Source organism: Lithobates pipiens, unplaced genomic scaffold, assembly GCF_037356315.1.
Source record: "Lithobates pipiens isolate NorthernLeopardFrog02 unplaced genomic scaffold, aLitPip1_a1.2 Scaffold_8, whole genome shotgun sequence".
Classification (NCBI taxonomy): domain Eukaryota; kingdom Metazoa; phylum Chordata; class Amphibia; order Anura; family Ranidae; genus Lithobates; species Lithobates pipiens.
Window position 1 is genome coordinate 235,868,942 of NW_027507903.1, and position 24,399 is coordinate 235,893,340.

At 42.6% G+C, this 24,399-nt stretch overlaps 1 protein-coding gene across 7 annotated transcripts in view; it reads left to right on the top strand.

The window, feature by feature from the left end:
• Nucleotides 1–22,094: 22,094 nt before the first annotated feature.
• The window catches only part of KCNC2 (potassium voltage-gated channel subfamily C member 2), a 343,622-nt gene continuing 341,317 nt past the window's right edge, over nt 22,095–24,399 (top strand). For 6 of the 7 annotated variants that reach the window (XR_013271151.1, XM_077474273.1, XM_077474275.1 and 3 more), the window contains exon 1: nt 22,095–22,718. The gene's annotated coding sequence lies outside the window, so the exon portion shown is untranslated. The remainder of the gene's footprint in view (nt 22,719–24,399) is intronic. The other variant, XM_077474274.1, reaches the window with a different exon arrangement.

Here is a 24,399-nt window from a genome sequence, read left to right on the forward strand (position 1 = left end):
AGTCTCCCAAGAACATATTCCATTTTTATGGAATTCTCTATAGTACGAACAAATTGGTGGGATTCAGATTCCTTATCCTTTACCAGTGTTACAGACAACAAGGTTTACATAATGGTAAAGTACTCTCTCATTTTATTTATTTATTTATTAATTTTTTTAGAACAATGAAACAATGTTTTCTTTATAGTGTGATAGGGACCTCTAAGTCCCCAAGTTTTTCAACAGCATTTTTTTTTGTTATTGCCCCAATACAGACCTTGTATTCAGCTAATACCAAGAATGCATTGTATTATACTCATCGCCCACTTTATTAGGTACACCTTGATAGTAACGGGGTTGACCCCCTTTTGCCTTCAGAACTGCCTTAATTCTTCATAGCATAGCATAGATTTAACAAGGTGTTGGAAACATTCCTCAAGAATTTTGGTCCATATTGACTTGATAGCAGCTGAAGATTTGTCGGCTGTACATCCATGATGCGGATCTCCCATTCTACCACATCCCAAAGGTGCTCTATTGGATCGAGATCTGGTGACTGTGGAGGCCACTGGAATACAGTGAACTCATTGTGATGTTCAAGAAACCAGTTTGAGATGATTTGAGCTTTGTGACATGGTGCATTACCCTGCTAGATTTAGCCATCAGAAAATGAGTATGCTGTAGTCATAAAGGGAAGGACATGGTCAGCAACAAAACTCAAGTAGGTAGTGGCGTTTAAACGATGCATAATTATGGGGGGAACTGTACATGGGTGTGCGTCCTACAAAGGTTATCATTGGAGTTTGTTATAGACCTCCCAGTGTTAATGAGGAGGTGGAGACTGAGCTCCATGCACAGATGGAAAGGGCTGCAAGGGCTGAGACAGTGATAATAACTACCCAGCAATTGACTGGCGTAATGGCACTGCTGGGACAGTTAAAGGGCAACATTTTTTAAACATATTACAAGACAATTTTATAATGCAGTTTATTGAGGCTCGACTAGAAATGACGCTCTGCTGGACCTGGTAATCTCAAACATGCAAAGCTTATTACCAATATTCATATAAAAGAACATCTGGGTAGCAGTGATCATAACATGATTTCATTTAATGTTAGATGTAATCAACACACACATACGGGAAAGATAAAAACACTTAACTTTAAGAGAGCAAATTTTCCAAGGATAAGGTCTGCTCTCCAAGACTTAGACTGGAAGGGAATATTGGCATTGATGAACAGAGACCAGCAATAGGAATTCTTCAAGAAGACTGTATGCAAACTTAGGCCGCGTACACACGCGGGGACTGTTTGCTCAACTTTGTCCGTCAAACAGTTTCAGCGAACAGTCCGCTCAAAATTAGCATGGACAGACTTGCCCACACACGACGAACGAACAGTTTGCTGAAACCGTGCGCGATGACGTGAACGGCACGTACGACGGGATGGAAAATACGACGTCCTATACACTGCATTACAACTTTCGGCGTGTAAATCCTTTCTGAGCATGCACGGAACTTAGTTTGACGAACAAGCCTACACACGAGGGGACTGTTCGCTGAAACCAAGTTTCAGCGGACAGTTTTTCGGAATTTCCGAAAAACTTTGTTCAGCAGACTGTTCGCTGAAACTGTCCGCTGAAAGCCCACACACGGGCGGACTGTCCGCCGAAACACTGTTCAGTGGACAAAGTTGGGCGAACAGTCCCCGCGTGTGTACGCGGCCTTACTGCAAAGTATATTCCCCTGGGCAATAAGTTTAAAAGGCTAGAAATGAAGCCTATGTGGCTCATGGCCAAAGTTAAAAAAGCTATAAATAATAAGAAAAGAGCTTTTAAAAAATATAAAATTGAAGAAACACTATCATCGTTTAAGTGTTACAAAGAATATAACGGAATATTTAAAAAGGATATCAAGGATGCAAAAATTCAAAATGAACAACTGATTCATTTTCACTTCTATTGTCGGGAAGATGCTGGAGAGTTTAAAAGACTATGTAGATGACTGCTTGCTGGAAAAACATATTCTAAGCAACAGACAGCATGGATTCATGAAAGACAGAAGTTGTATAACAAGAACAGGGATGGTTCCCCCAAAGTGGGGGTTTTAGGCAGCACGATAAGACAATTGAATCAAAAATATAGAAAAAAATTATTGTTTTATTAATAGTATCAAAACCATGACATGATGGTTAAAATATGAGCTCCAGTAGAACAATAAAATACAAGTTAAGCCAGATATACACTTGCAGACAGAAATTTCACGACAACATTGATAAACAAATGTCAGCGATATGAAAAGAAAGCCTGACATGTTTCAACCCATATACCAAGGGTCTTCATCAGAGGGTCAGTCTGCTAAAATAAATATATTATAGGTACACATGTCATAATTATTTATGCACAATAAGGGAAAAATAAATACCATAGAGTGTCGACATGTGGCATAGTTACCCAATAGTGTATATCCAAAAGAGAAAAGGCTTCCTACATAGAGATCCTTTAAAAATTTTCCATTTTCTCCCCACAGAGTCCCAGAGCACTCCACAGCCACAGCAGCCAAAGAAGGGGGCAGTAGTCCAACGATATGTCTTACGAGAAGTCACACTGAAAAATTACCCCCCCCCCCCCCCAAAACAAGACTGTAACCAGACGGGAGATGGGTCACACCTGCTGTAGAAATCTGTGAAGAAATTAAATAGCATTCTCACAGTTTACGTGAACAGACCCGCAGAATTAACATGGGGTAGAGGGTGCGATAAATAAAAGCACATGTCTACATATATACATGTATCCACTATATAAGACTGTGAACAATTAAGTAAAAGGAGGATCAGAGTACAGACCAAGCGTCAGCTCCATATGTGAGGACATTACTTCACATAGATGTATATTCTGTGCAGTGAAAAAAAGTGAAAAGTGACAGGATGAGACTAAAATAAGAACACCAAACCAAGGAACAAGGGGCATAAGTGAAGACAAAAGGTGAAAAAGTTATATGAATGAATGAAAAAGGAGGACTAAAAGAACAAGCTGTGACAAGAAGAATGTGAAAAATGTGCGTGTGCTGGAAAGATAAAGAAGGGGAGTGAAAAATGGTGAAAAAGGTGAATAGACGTTGTAAAACAAACCTGATTTCTATTTATGAAGAAAAACCTTGGACAGAGGGGTGGCTGTGGAATACCTGAATTTTGCAAAAGCATTTGACACAGTACATGGCTAATGTCTAAGGTAAAGTCTACAGCCTTGGAAAGATCAGTTTGTAAATGGATAGAAAACTGGAAAAAAATGAATTCAGATAGTAGTGGTTAATAATTCTTACTCTGAATGGTCTAAGGTTAATAGTGGTGTACCCCAAGGTTCAGTGTTGGGACCCTAACTTTTTTTATACCTTTATAAATGGTATAGGGTGTCTCCAACTTACAAACTGACCTCAATGCACTGTTTAATTGGGCAACTGTGTGACAAATGAGGTTTTATGTTGATAAATGTAAAGTTATGCAATTGAGGGTTAAGAATATGGATACATCATACATACTAGGGTGGTACAACTGGGAGAATCCATAGTGGAGCAGGATCTGGGAGTTTTGGTAGATCATAATCTTAAAAATAGCATGCAATTCCAAGATGTGATTTCCAAAGAGAGCAAAGTCCTTTCTTGTATTAAGAGGGATATGGACTCCAGATAGAGAGATATCATTTTTCCCCTGTTCAAATCATTAGTAAGACCTCATCTGGAATATGGAAAAACTGTGTAAACTGCGCTTGGATGCAAGATGATTAAAATAAACTAAAAATAAATAAATAATAGGCAGCGGCTCAAAGTGAGATACAAACACTCAAATGCAAATATAAAAAATAAAAAAGAGCAGCGCCAATAGTGCTAAATAAATGATAAGAAAATAAATGACATAAATAACTATTAAAAAATAGTAATAAATGACCATCATCTGGAATATGCAGTTTAGTTTTGGGCACCATTTTTCAAAAAGGATATCAGGGGACAGGAGAAAGTGCAGAGAATGGCAACCAAACTGATAAGAGGCATGGAGGAGCTCTGCTATGAGGATAGATTAGAGGAACTGAATTTATTCTCTCTTGAGAAGAGGAGATTAAGGGAGGATATGGTCAACATGTACAAATGCATAAGTGGTCCATATAGTGAACTTGGCGTTGAGTTATTCACTTTAAGGTCATCACAGGGGGGGCACTCTTTACGTCTAGAGGAAAAAAGATTCTCCAAATACGGAAAGGTTTCTTCACAGTAAGAGCTGTGAAAATGTGGAATAGACTCCCTCCAGAGGTGGTTATGGCCAGCGCAGGAGATTGCTTTAACCACTTAAGGACCGGGAGGATTTACCCCCTTATTGATCAGGCCATTTTTTGCGATACAGCACTGTATTGCTGACAATTGCATGGTCATGCAAAGTGGTACCCAAACAAAATTTATGTACTTTTTTTTCCCACAAATAGAGCTTTCTTTTGGTGGTATTTGATCACCTCTGCTGGTTTTATTTTTTGCGCTATATAAAAGACCAACAATTTTGAAAAAAAAACAACAATATTTTTAACTTTTTGTTATAATATATATCCCAAAAAAAAAAAAAGAATTTCTCCATTGCCATGTGCATGCCCACTGTATATATTGCGCAAAGCAAAATCCTTCTCAGTTAACTCATCCAATATCTTTATTGACAACTGCAAATAAATCATTGCAAATTTCAAAAACTTTTCCACGCAGAGGTTTTTAGATTTTTTTTTTTAAATGTTGGGCAAGCTTCTGAGTACTTTTAAACAGTCATCGTGACCCCTTTCTCCAGTGGCATTTCAAAGTTATTTCTAAAATTTTAAAAAATGGCAAACATTGTTTTGCCAGCTTATGTGTAGTGCCCGGACTTATTGGTTGGAGCCTTGGAGCCCTTAGGAAGCCACAACTTTGGCAGATTTTTGGTTTCAGGTTGGAAAAAAGTCAACTTTTTTATTTGTATTGCACTCTATGACATCCTGTGGCAGTGATTTCTTTAAATACAGGAATAGTGGTATGGTTTCATAGAATCAGCAGCTGAGTGCCAAAGGGAAAATATTTTATACAAAAAATGAATGGTTTATATTTTTTATCATAGGTGTATTTTAAATGCTAGAGACAGAATATCCAAAAAAACAAAAACAAAAAAATACGATACAAACGTTCCCAAGGCACTACGATTTCTCTAAATCAGGATTTCTCAACAAGGGTTCCATGGTTTCTCCAGAGGTTGCTAGGGGTTCCCTGAACAATGGCCAATTTCTGCCTCTCAGGTAAGTTCTTAATGACACCATTGAATTTTTTAGCTATCTGTAAGGGGGTAATTCTTCCCAATAACCACAAGTGTATGGAACATTCTTCCCACTGACCATCACACCAATGTACCATGAGTTGTAGATTTTTAATTTTTAGCAGGGGTTCCCCAAGACTGGAGAATTATTTTCAGGGTTCCTCTGTGTTGAAAAGGTTGAGAAAGGCTGGTCTAAGTAGTCAGCACAGCAGTAGCAACTCACCTTGAGGTTTTCTCTGTTCAACTGAAACCTCAAACAGGGCCATCTAATAAAGGATGGGTCAGTGCCCTAAATTATTCACCCGAGTGTGTAGATTTTAGATTGAGCTATTGAATTTAACCACTTGTTTACTGGGCACTTAAAGAGGAGTTTCCTCTAAAAAAAATGAAAAGTCAGCAGCTACAAATACTGCTGACTTTTAATAATCGGACACTTACCTGTCCCAGGGCCCAGCCATGCGGGGGAATGAAGCCCCACTAGTCCCCCCTCCTCTCGGCAGTGCTGGCATTGCAACTGTGGGCACACAGCCTGGCACCCACTGTGCATGCACAAGCAGCGCCGCGCACCGTGATTGGCTGCACAGTCATCTGGGACCTGTCACGGGCCCCAGATGACTGACAGGAGGGAGGGGGCGGAGCTGGGTCCTTCCTGCGCCAAGGGGAAGTGACATCAGGAGCCCAGGCACTGAAGGAGGCAGACAACGAGGGACCCCCTAGCAAGAAGCATTTAGAGGTGAGTTAAAAAAAAAATCCAAATGTTTTTTTTTTGTTGTTTTTTTGGATTTTTAAGCATTTTTTTTTTTAGTGTGTGCAACACCACTTTAAACCCCCTTCCTGCCCAGGCCAATTTTCAGCTTTCAGCACTGTTGCACTTTGAATGACAATTGTGCAGTCATGTTACACTGTACCCGTATGAAATGTTTATTATTTTTTTCACACAAATAGAGCTTTCTTTTGATGGTATTTAATCACTGCTGGGTTTTTTTTTGCTAAAAAATGCAAAAAGGCCCGGAAAAAAAACTAATTTTTATAAAATTTTGAAAACAGGTAATTTTTCTCCTTCATTTATGTGCGCTGATGAGGCTCTGATAGGCTTTGATAGGCTGCACTGATGGGCACTGATAGGCTGCACTGGTGGGCACTTATGAGGTAGCACTGGTGGGCATTGATGAGGCGGCACTGGTGGGCATTGATGGGTGGCACTGATGGGAACTGATAGGTGGCACTGATGGCCACTGGTAGGCACTGGTAGGTGACACTGATAGGCAGCACTGATATGTGGCACTGATGGGCACTGGCTGGCAGCACTGATGGTTACTGGTAGGTGGCACTGGTGGGCACTGGTAGGCGGCACTGATATGCATCTGTAGGTGGCACTGGTGGGCACTGGCAGGTGGCACAGGAGGGCACTGCACAGCAGCAGTGCCTCTCCCTGTTCTGGACAGATGTCTCTCTGTCAGAAGCCAGCAATCAGCTTTTTTTTCCCCTCATGCTGTCAACTTTGATTGACAGCAGTAGGAGCCAATGGTGCTTTGCTGTCTCAGCCAATGAGGAGAGAGAGTCCTAGACAGCCGAGTCTCTTGTGCAAAATCGCTGGTTTGAAAGGGGGCTCAGGTAAGTGTTAGGGGGCTGACGGAGGCTTCTGCACACTGAATGTTTTTTATCTTAATGCATAGAATGCATTAAGATAAAAAAAAAACTTTCTGCCTTTATAACCACTTAAATACATATTAAACTGAGATAAACAGCCTTGAGTGTATGTCTTGGCTCAGCTAGATAAGTAGGCTACAGAAGCTTTACAGTACTGAAGTTCACAGGCTACTAAATCAGGGAGATAAGATAGGACACTATCCTTGTAAGTTTAAGGCTTGGTTTATATATATGCAAATTGGTTAGATTTTCAACCGCATCTGATTTACAAGACATGTGAGCCGTACCTTTCTATGGAGCTGGTTCACATATGTCCGGGCTGATCGCAGTCCACTTTTAAAAAGAGTCCTGAATGTTTTTCAGTCCTGTTCAGGTACAAATTCAAGTGTCATACACTGTAAAATCTCATACCTGAATCACACCTGAACCGGTGATAGAAACCGCACCAGACTTCTGTGAAAAAATACAAGGAAACCAAGCCTTACTGTTTGTGTCTCCCGGGCAGCTAAATTTGTCCTGTCATTTTCTTGCTTTCTTTTCTCTCTTCCTAATATGTGTTCTCTTTGCACAGGCTGTGCAATTTCTGTTGCTTCCTCCTACCTCAACAGCAGGCTGTCAGCAGATCAAACTCTAGTGACTGATAATCGGCACAAAGCTGAGAATACAGGACAACTGAGCATGTGCAAAGCAGAGTGAAACAGTGTATTACTGGGTTTTAGACTTATTTTTAATGTTTTACATAGCTACAGTACCTTGCAAAAGTATTCGGCCCCCTTGAACTTTTCAACCTTTTGCCACATTTCAGGCTTCAAACATAAAGATATAACATTTTAATTTTTTGTGAAGAATCGCCAACAAGTGGGACACAATTGTGAAGTGGAACGAAATCTATTGGATTTCTGAAACTATTTTAACTAATAAAAAAATGAAAAGTGGGGTGTGCAAAATTATTCGGCCCCCTTGCGTTAATACTTTGTAGAGCTACCTTTTGCTGCGATTACAGCTGCAAGTCGCTTGGGGTATGTCTCTATCACTTTTGCACATCAAGAGACTGAAATTCTTGCCCATTCTTCCTTGCAAAACAGCTCGAGCTCAGTGAGGTTGGATGGAGAGCGTTTGTGAACAGCAGTTTTCAGCTCTTTCCACAGATTCTCGATTGGATTCAGGTCTGGACTTTGACTTGGCCATTCTAACACCTGGATACGTTTATTTGTGAACCATTCCTTTGTAGATTTTGCTGTATGTTTGGGATCATTGTCTTGTTGGAAGATAAATCTCCATCCCAGTTTCAGGTCTTTTGCAGACTCCAACAGGTTTTCATCCAAAATGGTCCTGTATTTGGCTGCATCCATCTTCCCCTCAATTTTAACCATCTTCCCTGTCCCTGCTGAAGAAAAGCAGGCCCAAACCATGATGCTGCCACCACCATGTTTGACAGTGGGGATGGTGTGTTGAGGGTGATGAGCTGTGTTGCTTTTACGCCAAACATATCGTTTTGCATTGTGGGCAAAAAGTTAGATTTTGGTTTCATCTGACCAGAGCACCTTCTTCCACATGTTTGGTGTGTCTCCCAGGTGGCTTGTGGCAAACTTTAGACGAGACTTTTTATGGATATCTTTGAGAAATGGCTTTCTTCTTGCCACTCTTCCATAAAGGCCAGATTTGTGCAGTGTACGACTGATTGTTGTCCTATGGACAGACTCTCCCACCTCAGCTGTAGTTCTCTGCAGTTCATCCAGAGTGATCATGGGCCTCTTGGCTGCATCTCTGATCAGTCTTCTCCTTGTCTGAGCTGAAAGTTTAGAGGGACGGCCAAGAGTTGGTAGATTTGCAGTGGTCTGATACTCCTTCCATTTCAAAATGATCACTTGCACAGTGCTCCTTGGGATGTTTAAAGCTTGGGAAATCTTTTTGTATCCAAATCCGGCTTTAAACTTCTCCACAACAGTATTACGGACCTGCCTGGTGTGTTCCTTGGTCTTCATGATGCTCTCTGCGCTTTCAACAGAACCCTGAGACTATCACAGAGCAGGTGCATTTATACAGAGACTTGATTACACACAGGTGGATTCTATTTATCACCATCAGTCGTTTAGGACAACATTGGATCATTCAGAGATCCTCGCTGAACTTCTGGAGTGAATTTGCTGCACTGAAAGTAAAGGGGCCGAATAATTTTGCACGCACCACTTTTCAGTTTTTTATTTGCTAAAAAAGTTTAAAATATCCAATAGATTTCGTTCCACTTCACAATTGTGTCCCACTTATTGGTGATTTTTCACAAAAAATTTAAATTTTATATCTTTATGTTTGAAGCCGGAAATGTGGCAAAAGGTTGAAAAAGGTCAAGGGGCCCGAATACTTAGGCACTGTATACCTGCAAAGTGGCCAGGATTTCATTTTTTGACTAAAGTTCCACTAAAGGAAAGGCAGCTGCAACTAAAATAATGTGAAAAAGCAATCAGCACAATCACAACTTAAACCAAATAAAATAAAATAGAATCACCAGTTCAATCACCCCCAAAGTAAAAAAAAAAAATATACAAAAAAAAAAAAAAAGGTGTAGCACAATCTCCATAGAATTAGTTATTAAATATAAAAGTCAAATGTCCACATCAAAATCAAAATATCTTCATGCGTCTATTGTGCCATGCGTGCGTCCGCCGTGTCCAACAATTGAAAGCTCAACTTTGTTTTTGACCTCTAGATAAATAATGATGCCAAAAAGCACTTTGTGCCACCCTCAGGGCTGTTGCCAGGACTATATTTTCAGTGTGCTGCTTCTCTCCACTGAATTCACTGCTCAAACATACATAAAGCATGCAGGGGCAAAAAAAGAGGACCAATAGTGCTCTCTGTATATGGTTTTAATGATACTAAAAAGGTTAAAAACACTCACATTATAAGAGCAATCCAAGTGCTATTAAATGTAGCCTACTAAAGAGGTCCCCTTTAGCGGGCAGACCCACCCCTTTGATGTCATCATGCCCATATTGTTTGTGGTTTGTTGTGTGCTTTATTGCAGTCTTCAGTAATACAGGATAACAGAGCACAGAAACATGGGTCAGTTCAGTACACAACAAATGGATGTACACACAGAATATGCAAAGTACTAGTAATCAAGACAGTAAAAGCCACGTAAATACTAACAGACTCAGCATGGTAAAACATGGACAGACCCCATACTTAAGTAACAGGAAATAGGACTTCACACAGAGGAGAGTCATCATGTACCCAAGGGCATAGAGTGATGGAGGGGAGGGAGGAGGAACAAAAAGGGTGGAGAGGAAAGAATAAGAATGTGAAAAAGGGAAGGGGATGCAGGAGGGAAAAAATAGCAAACATGAAAGGGAGGGGAGGAATCACAAGGAAGGGGACTTCAAGTGCAACACCTGATCCCTAATCCAAAAAAGGGTATTATATAAGGATCACCTCAGCTCAAGGTCCAAGGGGACCATACCTTTTTAAACTTCCAGGGGCATCCCCTATTATCGTATGTTCACTTGCAGGGGAAGGGTTGCGATCGCCATAGCCTCCCATGAGGCTTGACGCTACATCAAGTATGACCATTTCATCAGAATATATTTGTTGGTGTAGTAAAGGACATAAGATATCAATAGCTTAGTATGATGAGCAGGGAAGGGCTGGCATTCTTGGGCCTGGGGGCAAGTCCAATAAAGTGGCCCACTGAAACACTGAATCAGCTCACCATCAATTCCCACCTGGTTTTATAACGGATATTGATGTTATGAAGCAAGACCAATATGATACAATGTGGAAACATAATTTAATGTTAATAGCAACAAAGGAGGTTTAACAAAAATAATACATCTCTGCAGCCTCACCGGCGTCCATCAGTGCAGCCTCACCAGTGCCCATCAATGCAGCCTCACCAGTGCCCATCAGCTTAGCCTCATCAGTGCCCATCAATGTCCACCAATGCAGCCTCACCAGTGTCCATCAATACAGCCTGATTAGTGCGTGCCCATTAATGCAGCCTCAGCAGTGCCCATCAATGCCACCTGATCAGTGCTCATCAATGCAGCATCACCAGTGCTCATCAATGCAGCCTGATCAGTGCCCATCATTGTGGCCTGATCAATGCAGCCTCACCAGTGCCCATCAGCTCAGGCTCACCAGTGCCCATCAATACAGCCTGATCAGTGCCCATCGATGCAGCCTCACCAGTGCCCATTAATGCAGCCTCACCAGTGCCCATCAATGCAGCCTGATCAGTGCACATCAATGCAGCCTCACCAGTGGCCATCAATGCAGCCTCATCACTGCCCATTAATGCCCATCAGAGCAGCCTCAACAGTGTCCATCAATGCAGCTTAACCAGTGCCCATCAATGTAGCCTCACCAGTGCTCATCAGCTCAGCCTCATCAGTGCCCATCAGTGCAGCCGAATCAGTGCCCATCAACGCCGCCTGACCATTGCCCATCAATACAGCATCACCAGTGCCGATCAGCTCAGCCTCATCAGTTCAGCCTCATCCTTGCCCATCAATGCAGACTCAGCAGTGTCCATCAAGCAGCCTCATCAGTGCACATCAATGCAGCCTCACTAGTGCCCATCAATGCATCCTCACTAGTGTCCATCAATGCAGCCTCATCAGTGCCCATCAATGCAGCCTCACCAGTGTCCATCAATGCAGCCTGATCAGTGCCCATCAATGCAGCCTCACCAGTGTCCAATAATTCAGCCTGATCAGTGCCCGTCAATGCAGCCTCACCAGTGTCTATCAATGTGGCCTGATCAGTGCCCATCAGCTCAGCCTCACCAGTGCTCATGAATGCAGCATCACCAGCGCCCATCAATGAAGCTTCACCAGTGCCCATCAATGCTGCCTGATGTGGGGGTCAGCTGTGTCAGGGTCTCTCACCTCAGTGATGGCAGCTCAGCAGGCCCTTGCATGGTCTCCTGAGGGGGTGATGCTCCTGGTCATGGGGTCAAGTTTATGCAGCCAGTGTCCAGCCCCGCAGCTGATGGAACCACTGAGACATTTGAGAATAAGAGAACAGAGTTCCCGAAGTCATATCTCCTAGGTTCTTAACTCCATAACTTACCCACACCTAGGGATCCATGACAATGTGAAGGTGAGGAAGAGTAGGGTTATATTCTACTGTTTAAGTGCTTTTGATGGCACTTTGGATTGCTCTTATAATGTCAGTGTTTTTAACTTTTTTAGTATCGTTAAAAACTATATACAGAGAGCACTAGTGGTATTTTTTTTTACATGCTTTATATATGTTTGAGCAGTGAATGAAGTGGAGAGAAGCAGCACGGTGAAAATCCAATCCTGGCAACAGCCCTGAGGGTGGCACAAAGTGCTTTTTGATCTCCTTATTTATCTAGAGGTAAAAAACAGAGGTGAGCATTCAATTGTTGCACATAGTGGATGCACGCAATAGAAGATGATACTTTGAAGATGTAGTGCACTTCAAACACAATGGTGACTGGAAGCAATGATCATTTATGGACTTTATCTTGATGTGGACATTTGGCTTTTATATTTAGTAAAACTCCACATTAGCCTGGCTATTTTTGCAGAGCATTATGCAAACCATTATACCTTGCACTGGGGAATATGTGGAATTAGCTAATGTTTATTTCTTTACACTGAGTAGTTGTCTCGAGGGTAATGCCTTTTCCCTCCTGATTTAAAAACATTTTCCCTCACTTTTAAAACTATTTTGTCACATTATAAACCACATTTTCTTCTGTCCTTTGTTTCTCTGATTAGGGGGAGCTGTTAAGAGCTCTTAGCTGCATAAAATGGATCAACATGTGTCCTTCTGTGCTTGCTCATGTTGTTGTAATTTACTGAAATAAGTGATGGAGAAATAACGGGAGGTAAATAAGAGGATCCATAACAAACAGTTATATAATTGTAAGTGTAACGGGGGGTAAATGTTGAGTCTGGAATGTGGAGAGAGCTGGTTATGGTAGGTAGAGGCAATAGTATGGGATATCTGGAAATGAGGACCAATTCTGTGTTTGAACACACAAAGCTAGAAAATAGCAACTCTGTGTGTGACTGCAGCATATGTAGTAGTGAAGTGTAGTAATGCATACCTCCCAACTTTTTGAGATGAGGGACACCTATCAGAAAAAGTATGCAGGCGTAGGACACACCCCTTGCCATGCCCCCTTAAAGGACAATTGTACAAAAAAATCAAGATTGGTTAAACGCACAACTTTTTTTCACCACTACTATTCCTTTATATTGGCTTTTGGAATTTACAAATGCAGCAATTTAGAAATTGGATGAAAGGTTCAGTGCTGGAAAACTGTTTTTGATGGATAAAAAGTACATTTTATATATATCTATATAGATCAGACCAAAATGAGGGACAGATGAGGAGGAATGAGGGACGGTGGGACATTGCTCCAAATCAGGGATAGTCCCTCGAAATCAGGGACCACTGGGAGCTAGGGCGGTGCAGGAAGTCCCAGGTAAGTAGTGCTCTCAGTGTGTTCTATTATCAAGAAAACAAATGAATTTGAACTTTAGGAACATAGGAAGCTTGATTGCTATGTATGTAACCTGATAATGGTGTACTACTATTACATTTCTAGCGTTATTTCTCTCTAGTTTTCTTCTTTTTTTTTTAATGACTGCAATGTTGTAATGTGCTCTGATGGTATCAGTTCATTTCTGGCACTTTACAAACACTTGCTGTATGATAAGAAGGTTGGTAGGGTGCCAAGTTTCTGCTGCCATAGAAAATAAGGGGAAAGGAACTGTGATTTCTGTGCCTCGGTTGGCAAATGTAAAGATCACCTTTGCTCTGTATGCCTGCAATTTACAAAATTAAGGTAAGGGGAAGGAGCACACGCTGAAGAGGTCATGCCTGTGCAACCCCTGTAAGCAAGCTCCTTGTGTAAATTGATAGCACCATGAAACACAATAGATCCCTCAGTTTGGGCCCAGTGGGCAGTTGAGTAGAATGAAAAGACAGAATTCAGACTAGCAGTATTTGCAATTTGCAGCTTTATATATTTGTCTGGAATTTAGGTTTTACTAAACCGTGTAGTGGCTGCTGTTGACCTTCGGCTTTTGTTTATCTGAATGTAAACATAAGGATCCTGAAATCCTGGTGAGGGGGAAGAAATTGGGTAGGCACAGCATGCAGGGACAGACAGGCAAAAAAAGCTCAATGATACACACTTCACATAGAACCTTTATAAATGGCAACAGGGTACCTCAGCCCCCGACTATGTATACACATGTGGTAGGACATGCATTGCATAGCTCTCAACTGTCCTTGATTTTGAGGGACCGTCCCCAACACAAAAAACAAAAACAAAGTCTCTCTGTCCCTCTTTCCTCCTAATTTGTACCTCATTTTGGTCTGATCTATATTATTGCATATAAAATTTACTATTTATCTTTCAAAAAGTGTTTCCCAGTGCTAAACCTTTCATCCAAATTCTAAATTGCTGCATTTGTAAAATTCAAAAGCCAGCATAAAGGAATAGTAGTGGTCAAAAAAGCATTTGTAGCTTTTACTAGTTTTTTTATCTTTTGTATAATTCTCCTTTAAGGAGGCAGACAGGTGTGTCTTATGCCTACATACGTTTGTTAATAAATGTCCCTCATTCCCAATCTCAGAAAGTTGGGAGGTATAGCATTGTCCCCTTTTACTCCTGATCTGTGTGTACACATTTAGCAAAATGTTTTTCTGGATCCTTTAGAAGCATGGGTACAAGGACTTTATACTGTGTACTGGGTATATTGTATGTAGGCTTGGTCTCTATCGAACCATGCTCCTTTAAGTCACACCCAAAATTCACTGAAGTTTAGCAACTCCACATTTTAGCAATTTTCCACATCTGTGTCCCCCATTTCAAAATCAGGAGGTATAAAATGGTTTCTTATAGACAAGGGACCTCTAAGCTTTCTAAACAAAGGGCCAGTTTCTGAAGGCCAGTTCTTCAGACTTTAAGTGGACCAGACTATGACAAGTGAGAGTAGAAAATACCCAGCATGAGTGAGAGTAGACAATGTCTGGCTTGGTGGTCAGAGGGAGTAAAAAAATAAAATAGTGCCCATGGTTAGCAGGAATTGAGGCCCATGATTGATATTAGCGGGAGAATTAATGCCCAGTTGTTTATATCATCTTTATGCCCCATCTTTAGTGTCAGTGAAAAGAATAGTGCCCCATCGTTGGTGTCAGTAGAAGGAATGATCCTCAAATCAGTGGGAAGAACAGTGCCCCAAGGGTCAGATAAAGGCAAGCAAAGGGCTCAAACTTTTTAAACAGGGGCCAGTTCACTGTCCCTCAGACCATTAGAGGGCTGGACTATAGTTTAAAAAACCCAAAAACAAACTATGAACAAATTCCTATGCACACTGCACATATCTTATTTTGAAGTGAAAAAACAAAACGGAAACAAATACAATATTTAAAATAAAGAACACGTAAAGTTAAATCAACAAACTTACCAGTATTTCAATGGGAACTGTGGGCCTGTTTTTGGTTGAGATGGTCAATGTCGCAGCCCAATCAGTGCCCGCCTCACCATCAGTGCAAGCCCCCTCACCATCATTGCAAGCCCCCCCTCACCATCATTTCAAGCCCCCCTCATCATCATTGCAAGCCCTCCCCCTCACCATCATTTCAAGCCCCCTCACCATCATTGCAAGCCCCCCCACCATCATTTCAAGCCCCCCTCACCATCATTGCAAGCCCCCCTCACCATCACCGCAAGCCTCCCCTCACCGTGATTTCAAGCCCCCCTCACCATCATTGCAAGCCCCCCTCACCATCATCACAAGCCCCCCCTCACCATCATCGCAAGCCCCCCCTCGCCATGATTTCAAGCCCCCCCCTCACCATCATTGCAAGCCCCCCCCCCCACCATCCTTGCAAGCCCCCCTCACAGCCTTACTGTGCCAAGCAATGTCTCACCAGTCAGTGTGTGTGCACATCGGGCATCTCCTGCTGCTGTGTCACGGCTCACTGTGAAAAGTTTAAGAGTGCTGTGATAAAAGTCCGCCCTCCCCCTAGACCAGCTCGTGTGATAGACAGAACACTGCCTCTATCACAGGAGCTGGTCTAGGAGGAAGGCGGGACTTTTATCACAGCGCGCCTGAACTTTTAACAGTGAGCTCCATGACACAGCAGTCTCCCGATGTGTTACAACTGGCCCGCCCCGAGGCCTGGCCTGTCGGGAATCCGACCCTGGGTTGGGTGGGCTGAATAAATGTCCTCATGGGCCGTAGTTTGAGGACCCCTGTTTTAGACCATTGCTATAGACCCATTGCCAATAAAGATTCCATGGTATTGCTTTGAGAAAGATGAATCAAAATCAACAAAATGCTAATGGGAAAAAGTATATTTATACAAATGTGTGTGTGTATGTGTGTGTGTATGTATATATATATATATATATATATATATATATATATATATATATATATATATATATATATATATATATATACAGTATCTCACAAAAGTGAGTACACCCCTCACATTTTTGTAAATATTGTATTATATCTTTTCATGTGACAAAACTGAAGAAATTACACTTTTCTACAATGTAAAGTAGTGAGTGTGCAGCTTGTATAACAGTGTAAATTTTCTGCCCCCTCAAAATAACTCAATACACAGCCATTAATGTCTAAACCGCTGGTAACAAAAGTGAGTACACCCCTACGTGAAAATGTCCAAATTGGGCCCAATTAGCCATTTTCCCACCTGTTAGTGTTACAAGGTCTTAGGTCTCAGGTGTGAATGAGGAGCAGGCGTGTTACATTTGGTGTTATCACTCTCGCTCTCTCATATTGGTCACTGGAAGTTCAACATGGCACCTCTGAGGAGCTGAAAAAAAGAATTGTTGCTGTACATAAAGATGGCTTGGGCTATAAGAAGATTGCCAATACCCTGAAACTGAGATGCAGCATGGTGGCCAAGACCATACAGCAGTTTAACAGGACAGGTTCCACACATGAAATGATATAATAAAATATTTACAAAAATGTGAGGGGTGTACTCACTTTTGTGAGATACTGTATATATACACACTATTCTTGTACATATTTGTCAATTTGCAGGCTTTTGGTGGAGTCTTTATTAGTCATGTGTAAGGTCGTGAAGGGTTGGCCATCACTCTTTTGGACCCACTTATTCAGCCTTCTGTTACTTTAAACACTATATTGATCTACGAGCAATAACAATATTAACTTCTTTTTAGGCCCTTTCCATATGGGACGTTTAGCCCCTGTGCATGTAATTCCGGCTGCTTGCAGCCTGTCAAAGTCTATGGGTCCTTTCACACGGGCGGATCAGTTCTGATCCGCCCCGTGGATATCCGTTTGCTCAGCGGGGATCACTCCGTCGATCCCCGCTGAGCAGGGAGATGACAGGTCCGTCTCTGCACACTGCGCAGGGACAGACCTGTCACAGCGCCGCTCTCCCCTATGGGAGATCGGATGACGACGGACCACAGTGCCCGTCGTCACCCGATCCGATCCGCAGACGGATGGAAAAATAACTTTTTCCTCCGTCACACTTTTTCGGATCGGAGCGGGTCGGATGTCAGTGGACATGTCACCGCTGACATCCGACGCTCCATAGAGCTCTATGGAGCACCCGTTCAGGTCCGCCTGAAAAACTGGCAGGCGGGCCTGAACGGGACGTCAGTGTGAACGGGGCCTATGGCAGCTTGAAATGTGCTGCAGCTGTACAGGGTGATACTCACATTTAGAGCCCCGTGCATTCAAGGAAAAATGCCTGGAACACAGTAACCGTGTCTCGGGCATTGGTCCTTGAACATGTATGGCCCTAAATGAAAGTACATTTTGGTACAACATTTAGCCCTGTCCAGCCATAGCATATTTCAGCCTGCCATAGACTTTGACAGGCTGCGGGCATCAGGAATGGGCGCTGTGCCTGTGCCTCCCAGGCACAATAAAAGGCTGGGATTTCATGCATAGGGGCAAGGAGTCCCATGTCCAAGGGGCCTTATCTTGTTCCACTGTCACAAACTTTTCAGCTGAATTAGTCCAACATGGTGAAACCCTGACAGGCTGTAGTGGAGAAAACTGTATCAAATATTTATATTTTTTAAAGTTTTATCCCTAGTAGGTCATGGCAAAATAAATTAAGCTCATGGAGAGAATCTATGTTTAGGAACCAGGCTCTCATTGTTTAAAAAAACAAAAAAACAGATAAATGCCTTTAACTAAATAAAATGATTTTGCCTGACACGGAACTGCTGTAGTATCATTAGCTGTTCTCTCTGCTCATTATTTTGTATGCTTATTCTCTGCAAAAACTACCATCCAATGCAATAACATTCTGTTACACACACACAGAAGGTTTTGATCCATTGCAGACTGTGTTATGCCTTAAAATGATACTAAAGTCTCAGTTCTTTTTCTTTACAAAATAACAAACATGTTATACTTACCTCCTCTGTGCAGTGGTTATACACAGAGCATCCCTGATCCCTCCCCCCTGCCAAGTGCCCCCACAGCAAGCAGCTTGCAGTAGGGGCACCCGAGCCATGCCTCTGCTCTGTGTGTCCATTCAGACATGGAGCGGCAGTTTGGCCCTGCCCTCTTTCTCTCCTCATTGACTCACTGATTTTGACAGCAGCGGGAGCCAATGGTGCTACACTGCCATCTCAGCCAATGAGGAGGGAGAGTCTCGTGCAACTGAGATTCTTCTGCAAATTTGCTGTATTGAGATGGGCTCGGGTAAGTATTGGTGGTCCAAGGGGGGCTGCTGCACACAGAAGATTTTTTATCCTAATGCACAGAATGCATTAAGATAAAAAAACTTCTGACTTTACATTCATGTTAAGCTCTCCATACACTTCACAATCTGATTGTAAAATCTTCTTTAGATCTACCATCAACTATGTAGTGCAAGAGCCTGCCTGATTTGATACTAAATGAATGGATTGTTTAGGTCTGTCCACATATTACATATTTTTGGAAGATCTAAAGTAAATTCTGCAACAATTGTACAATCTGAATTATACTGTACAGTGTATGGCCAGCCTTATTCCCTGTACACACGGTCGGACATTCCAACCACAAAATCCGTCAGATTTTTCCAGACTGATTTTGTCCAAAACTGGTGTTGCATACACACGGTCGGACAAAGTTGACGGAAAATCCGATCGCTCGGAATGTGATGACGTTCATTTGTTCCGACGGGACTGCATTATGGCTAGTAGCCAATAGCTTTGGTCTTGTAATTTGATCTGAGCATGCATAGCACTTTGTCCAATCGGAATTCTCTACAAACGATCGGAAAAAGTCTGATCGGATTTTTTTGTCGGAAAATTTGAGATCCTGCTCTCAAATTTTTTCCGTCGGAATTTCTGATGGAAAAAGTCAGATAGAGCCCACACATGATTGGATTTTCCGACAATATAATCCGATCTGACCTTTTCCGTTGGAATTTCCGACCGTGTGTACAGGACATAAGTGTATGTAATGGCTTGAATGAGGCCTTTCCTCTGCATGTTGTCTAAAGTTTGATTGTGCAACTTTTACACAACTTTGGATGGGTGCAACTTGGATACGACTCTGGCTTTGACCAGTGATAATGGACAACCGTTGCATTGTATAACATTCAGCTATGACATTCATGCAACTTATTTAAGTCTATGGCCTTCAAGTTTCATTAAAAACCAGATCAATTTAGTGCATGAATTACTTTAAAGTTGCTGTAACTTTAGGTCACACATATATGAATGGTTGTCATTGGAAAACATGGCGAATGACTTGTCATGCAACTTTGGTGTCCAAAATTGCATGACAAGTCGCACAAGTGTGAATAGAGCCTTACTAGTCCTGTTTCAGATTCTACCCAGTTGTGCCTCATCATTCAACATCTGATGTCAAGTCACTTTTCTATTTTTCTGCTGGCTCCATTCACACTTGTACCAAAGTAGTGTGACTTTGAAGTGCAACTTTGGCGCAGCTTTGGTGCAACATTGGATGGGTGTGACTTTGATGCAACTTTGGTTTGACCAAAGATAATGGACAACTGTTGCACAACTGTCACATGTATTACATTCAGGTGCGACTTTCATGTGACCTTTGAAGGCTAAGGCTCCATTTGCACTTGTACAACTCCAAAGTTGCGCCAACTTTGGAGTGCAACTTTAATGGAACTTTAGATGGAGGCAACTTGGATATGACTTTGGCTTTGACCAGTGATAATGGACAACTGTTGCACTACTGTCACATTGTATAACATTCAGGTACAATTTTCATGGAACTTTTGAGGGTTAACATTGAAGTCTATGACCTTCAAGTTGCATGAAAGTCAGAAAAAAGTAGTGCATGAACTGCTTTGAAGTCGCTGCAACTTTAGGTTGCACATATATGAAGGGTTATCATTGGAAAACATGGGGGAAAATCTTGTCATGCAACTTTAATGTCCAAAGTTGCATGACAAGTTGCACAAGTATGAATGGAGACTTACATCTGCAGTCTATGGCAGTGGTCATCAACCCTGTCCTCAGGGCCCACTAAAAGGCTTTATGACCACTATAAGATAATACTTGGAGTTCACCTTGCTCCTCAGACTTGCGTGTTTGTGATGATGGTGGAGGACATTAGAATGACTAGAGAAGCCCTACTGGTCCCAAGCTTGAGGGACTCTCTTTCAACTACAACCTTTACTACTCCTGTTCCCACAACACTTATTGCACCATATATTTAACCTTCATATTCCATACATATAGTATGTTACAGGCAAATATGTGCTTAATAAGGTTAACAACAAGCTCTGTGGTGGCCATACACCATTGTTGCCAACCGCCAGCATTTTTACTGGCAGCCAGTAAAAAATGGGCACTTTTCTCCTGCCAGTAAATACCAGTGAAAGAAAAAGGTTGCCAGTAAAAAAATATGACTGTGACGCTTGGGCAAGACCAAGCCAGTGCCTGTACAGTGTGTTTGGATTGTGTCGGCAGTGTGTCACGTGAAGTCATGGTGCAAGGAAACGGAGCAGCCGGAGCCTCTGGGGCAGGTCTGTGGAACGGGAAGAAGGCAAGCCGGGAGTGGACTAAGAGGACCACCTGGCATGGAGGGAGAGGGTCATTATGAATCAGGAGGGGATGTGTCATGTTGGTGAGGTGCCGTCGTTATCTGTGCTGCTGCACACTGCTGTCAGTGTCACTGTGAGAGTCAATTTCATGTGTGTGTGCTGTCCATTCTAATTTCTTGCCCTGTCAATTCCTGTTCCTGAGCTACTTAATTACTATATCGAAAATAAAATAAGAAATATGTTTTTGCCTTAATATCTACCTTAAATCGCTTTGCTAATTGCATATTGTACTTGTTTGTAGCCTAAATACTGAAATATGCACTTAAAACTGTCATTTTGTAACTTTTGGACATGCCAGTAAAAACTTGACCGTGCCAGTAAATTTTGGGTGTCGTGTGTAGTGGTTAGCACTCTCACCTAGCAGTAAAAAGGGTCGCTGGTTCAAATCCCAACCAGGACACTACCTGCCTGGAGTTTGCATGTTCTCCCTGTGCCTGCGTGGGTTTCCTCCAGGTACTCCGGTTTCCTCCCACAATCCAAAGACATGCAGGTAGGTTAATTGGCTTCTGTCCAGAAATTGGCCCTAGTATATCAATGGGGACCTTGGATTGTGGGCTCCTTGAGGGTAGGGACTGATGTGAGTGTGCAATGTACAGGGATGGGGACAATTGTGGACACTCACTCAGGTTGAACTGGATGGACTGGTGTCTTTATTCAACCTTACTATGTAACTATGTAACTATGTTAGTAAATTTCAATCTGGTAGGTTGGCAACACTGCCATACACCCTTTCTTCAATTTCATTTTCTGATCAATGCAGGATCCTATCAAACAACTGATTTGTCAAACAATCAAACATGCATAACTTTCATTTTCGATCATTTTAGACTCGCTTTGATCAAGCTGATTTGATCGATCGCGTTGCATCTGAGATGCTTTGATTATGAGAATGCATGGTAACGTGATCAATAACTTATGATCACATCTTTCAAATATCAATGGAAATGCATTCCCTTGTGTGTGTCCCATCCATAGGATGGGTTGCCAACCATACATGGTGTATATGGCCACCATGAGCAATAAATAGCCCATTATCATGACGATCCTCAGGTTGCTAGGTATCCTGAACACAGAAAGCTGCTGAGAGTCTGGGCACGGATGTCACCTGTAACTAGGTGACGGTTTGCCAGTGTCTGACATGAAAGTCTGAAGGAGATGGTAGAGCAGACAAGACACCATAAAAGCATGTGTGGATTCTAAAATAGAGCGGATGAGTGTTTGATGAGGGGGCGAAGGATGTTACCAGCGGAGGGTGTGTGCAGACTGTGTTATGAGTTTGTGCGGTGGTGCTGAAAGGACAGCTCCTCTCCTCCAGCTGTCTTCTCCTCCAAGGAGACCTCCTCCTCGTCATCACCATCCTCAGCACCTTCATGCCACCACCACCCTTCCCTGCCTCTGCCTGCCTACCGAGGATGGCACACTGATCACAGGGTCACCCCCACCAGGCTTTGTTTGTCTTCTCAGTGTTTAATGGCTACCGCCTGTTGTGAGTCTGACATAGTTCCATGCGAGGGAGAGGATGCTCTATAGAGAGGACTAGGACTGGCTTCTCCTCGGAGTTGGAGATAAAGATCACCATTCATCAAAGAGCAGGACTTTACACCTCGACATCGCTCATCATCTATGGTGTGTCCAGGGAGGTGAGGAGCGCCGGGCACACCATCCGCACACTTTCTTCTCTCTCTCTTTGAGGTATGCCGAGCGCTATGGGCTATGTGGATGACATGTATGAATGAATGGCCACTATGGCTTCTGGGATTTCTCCTGGGTGCCATTATCAGCCTCATCCCTAGCTCCAAATCGGGACTCACCATACACCATACAATCTGATCAGAGCGCAAGGACTCACCCCAATCTATGGAGATTGTACAATCTGATTGTATAGTGTGTGACCAGCTGTAACATTCACTATGCACTGCGCAATCTGCTTGTGCAAAATCTGTGCAATCTAATTGTATAGTGTGTGGCCAGCTTTAACATTCACTATGCAGTCTGCTTTTGCAACCTCTGTACAAACTGATTGTATAGTGTGTGACCAGCTTTAAGATTCACTATGCAATCTGTGTGTGCAACCTCTGCACAATCTTCTTTTGATTTGCAAAATGACATGCTAGAAGGACAAACCTTATTGATCCATTCATTGTAGCAAATCAGGCAGGCCCTTGCACTGTATAGTAGATGGTAGATCTAAAGGGGATTGTACAGGTAGGTTGTATATAGATAGGGTATGACCAGCTTTACAGCTGAACATATGCTATGTGATTTGATTGTACAATCTTCATACGATTGTCTTTAGATTTTTCACAATCATGTAATATAAGGACAACCCTTATTGATTCATTCATTGGGGCCCTTGCACTATATAGTTGATGATAGATCTAAAGGGAATTGTACAATTAGATTGCATACGATATGACCATCTTTACTGCTGACCATAGGCTGTACAATTTGTACAATGTTCATACAATCTTTAGATTTACCAAAATGATGTAATATAACCGTGATCTCCAAACTGTGGCCCGGGAGCCAGATGCAGCTCTTTATTTGTCTTTCTCTGGTCCTTGGGGCACTATTCCTCCCACTGACACCAACGATGGGGCACTGTTCCTCCCACTAACACCAATGATGGGGCACTGTACCTCCCACTGACACCAATGATGGGGCACTGTTCCTCCCACTGACACCAATGATGGGGCACTGTTCCTCCCACTGACACCAATGATTGGACGTTGTTACCAACACCAGGAAATTTTCTACTCCCACTGACCACAGTCTGGCCACCCTCCCGAAATCTCTATTCCTTCTACCGGTACCAGTGGCGATGGGGCACTATTCCTCTCACACCAACAATGTTGCACTAGTCCTCTCACACCAACAATGGGGAAATATTCTCCCCACTAAAACCAACGGTGGGACACTATTCCTCCCACTGACACCAAAATGAGGCACTATTCCACCCACTGACACCAAAATGAGGCACTATTCCTGCCACCGACACCAAAATGAGGCACTATTCCTGCCACTGACACTAAAATGAGGCACTATTCCTCCCACTGACACCAAAATGAGGCACTGCTGACACCAAAATGAAGCACTATTCCTCCCACTGACACCAAAATGAGGCACTATTCCTCCCGCTGACACCAAAATGAGGCACTATTCCTGCCACTGACACCAAAATGAGGCACTATTCCTCCCGCTGACACCAAAATGAGGCACTATTCCTGCCACTGACACCAAAATGAGGCACTATTCCTCCCGCTGACACCAAAATGAGGCACTATTCCTGCCACTGACACCAAAATGAGGCCCTATTCCTCCCGCTGACACCAAAATGAGGCACTATTCCTGCCACTGACACCAAAATGAGGCA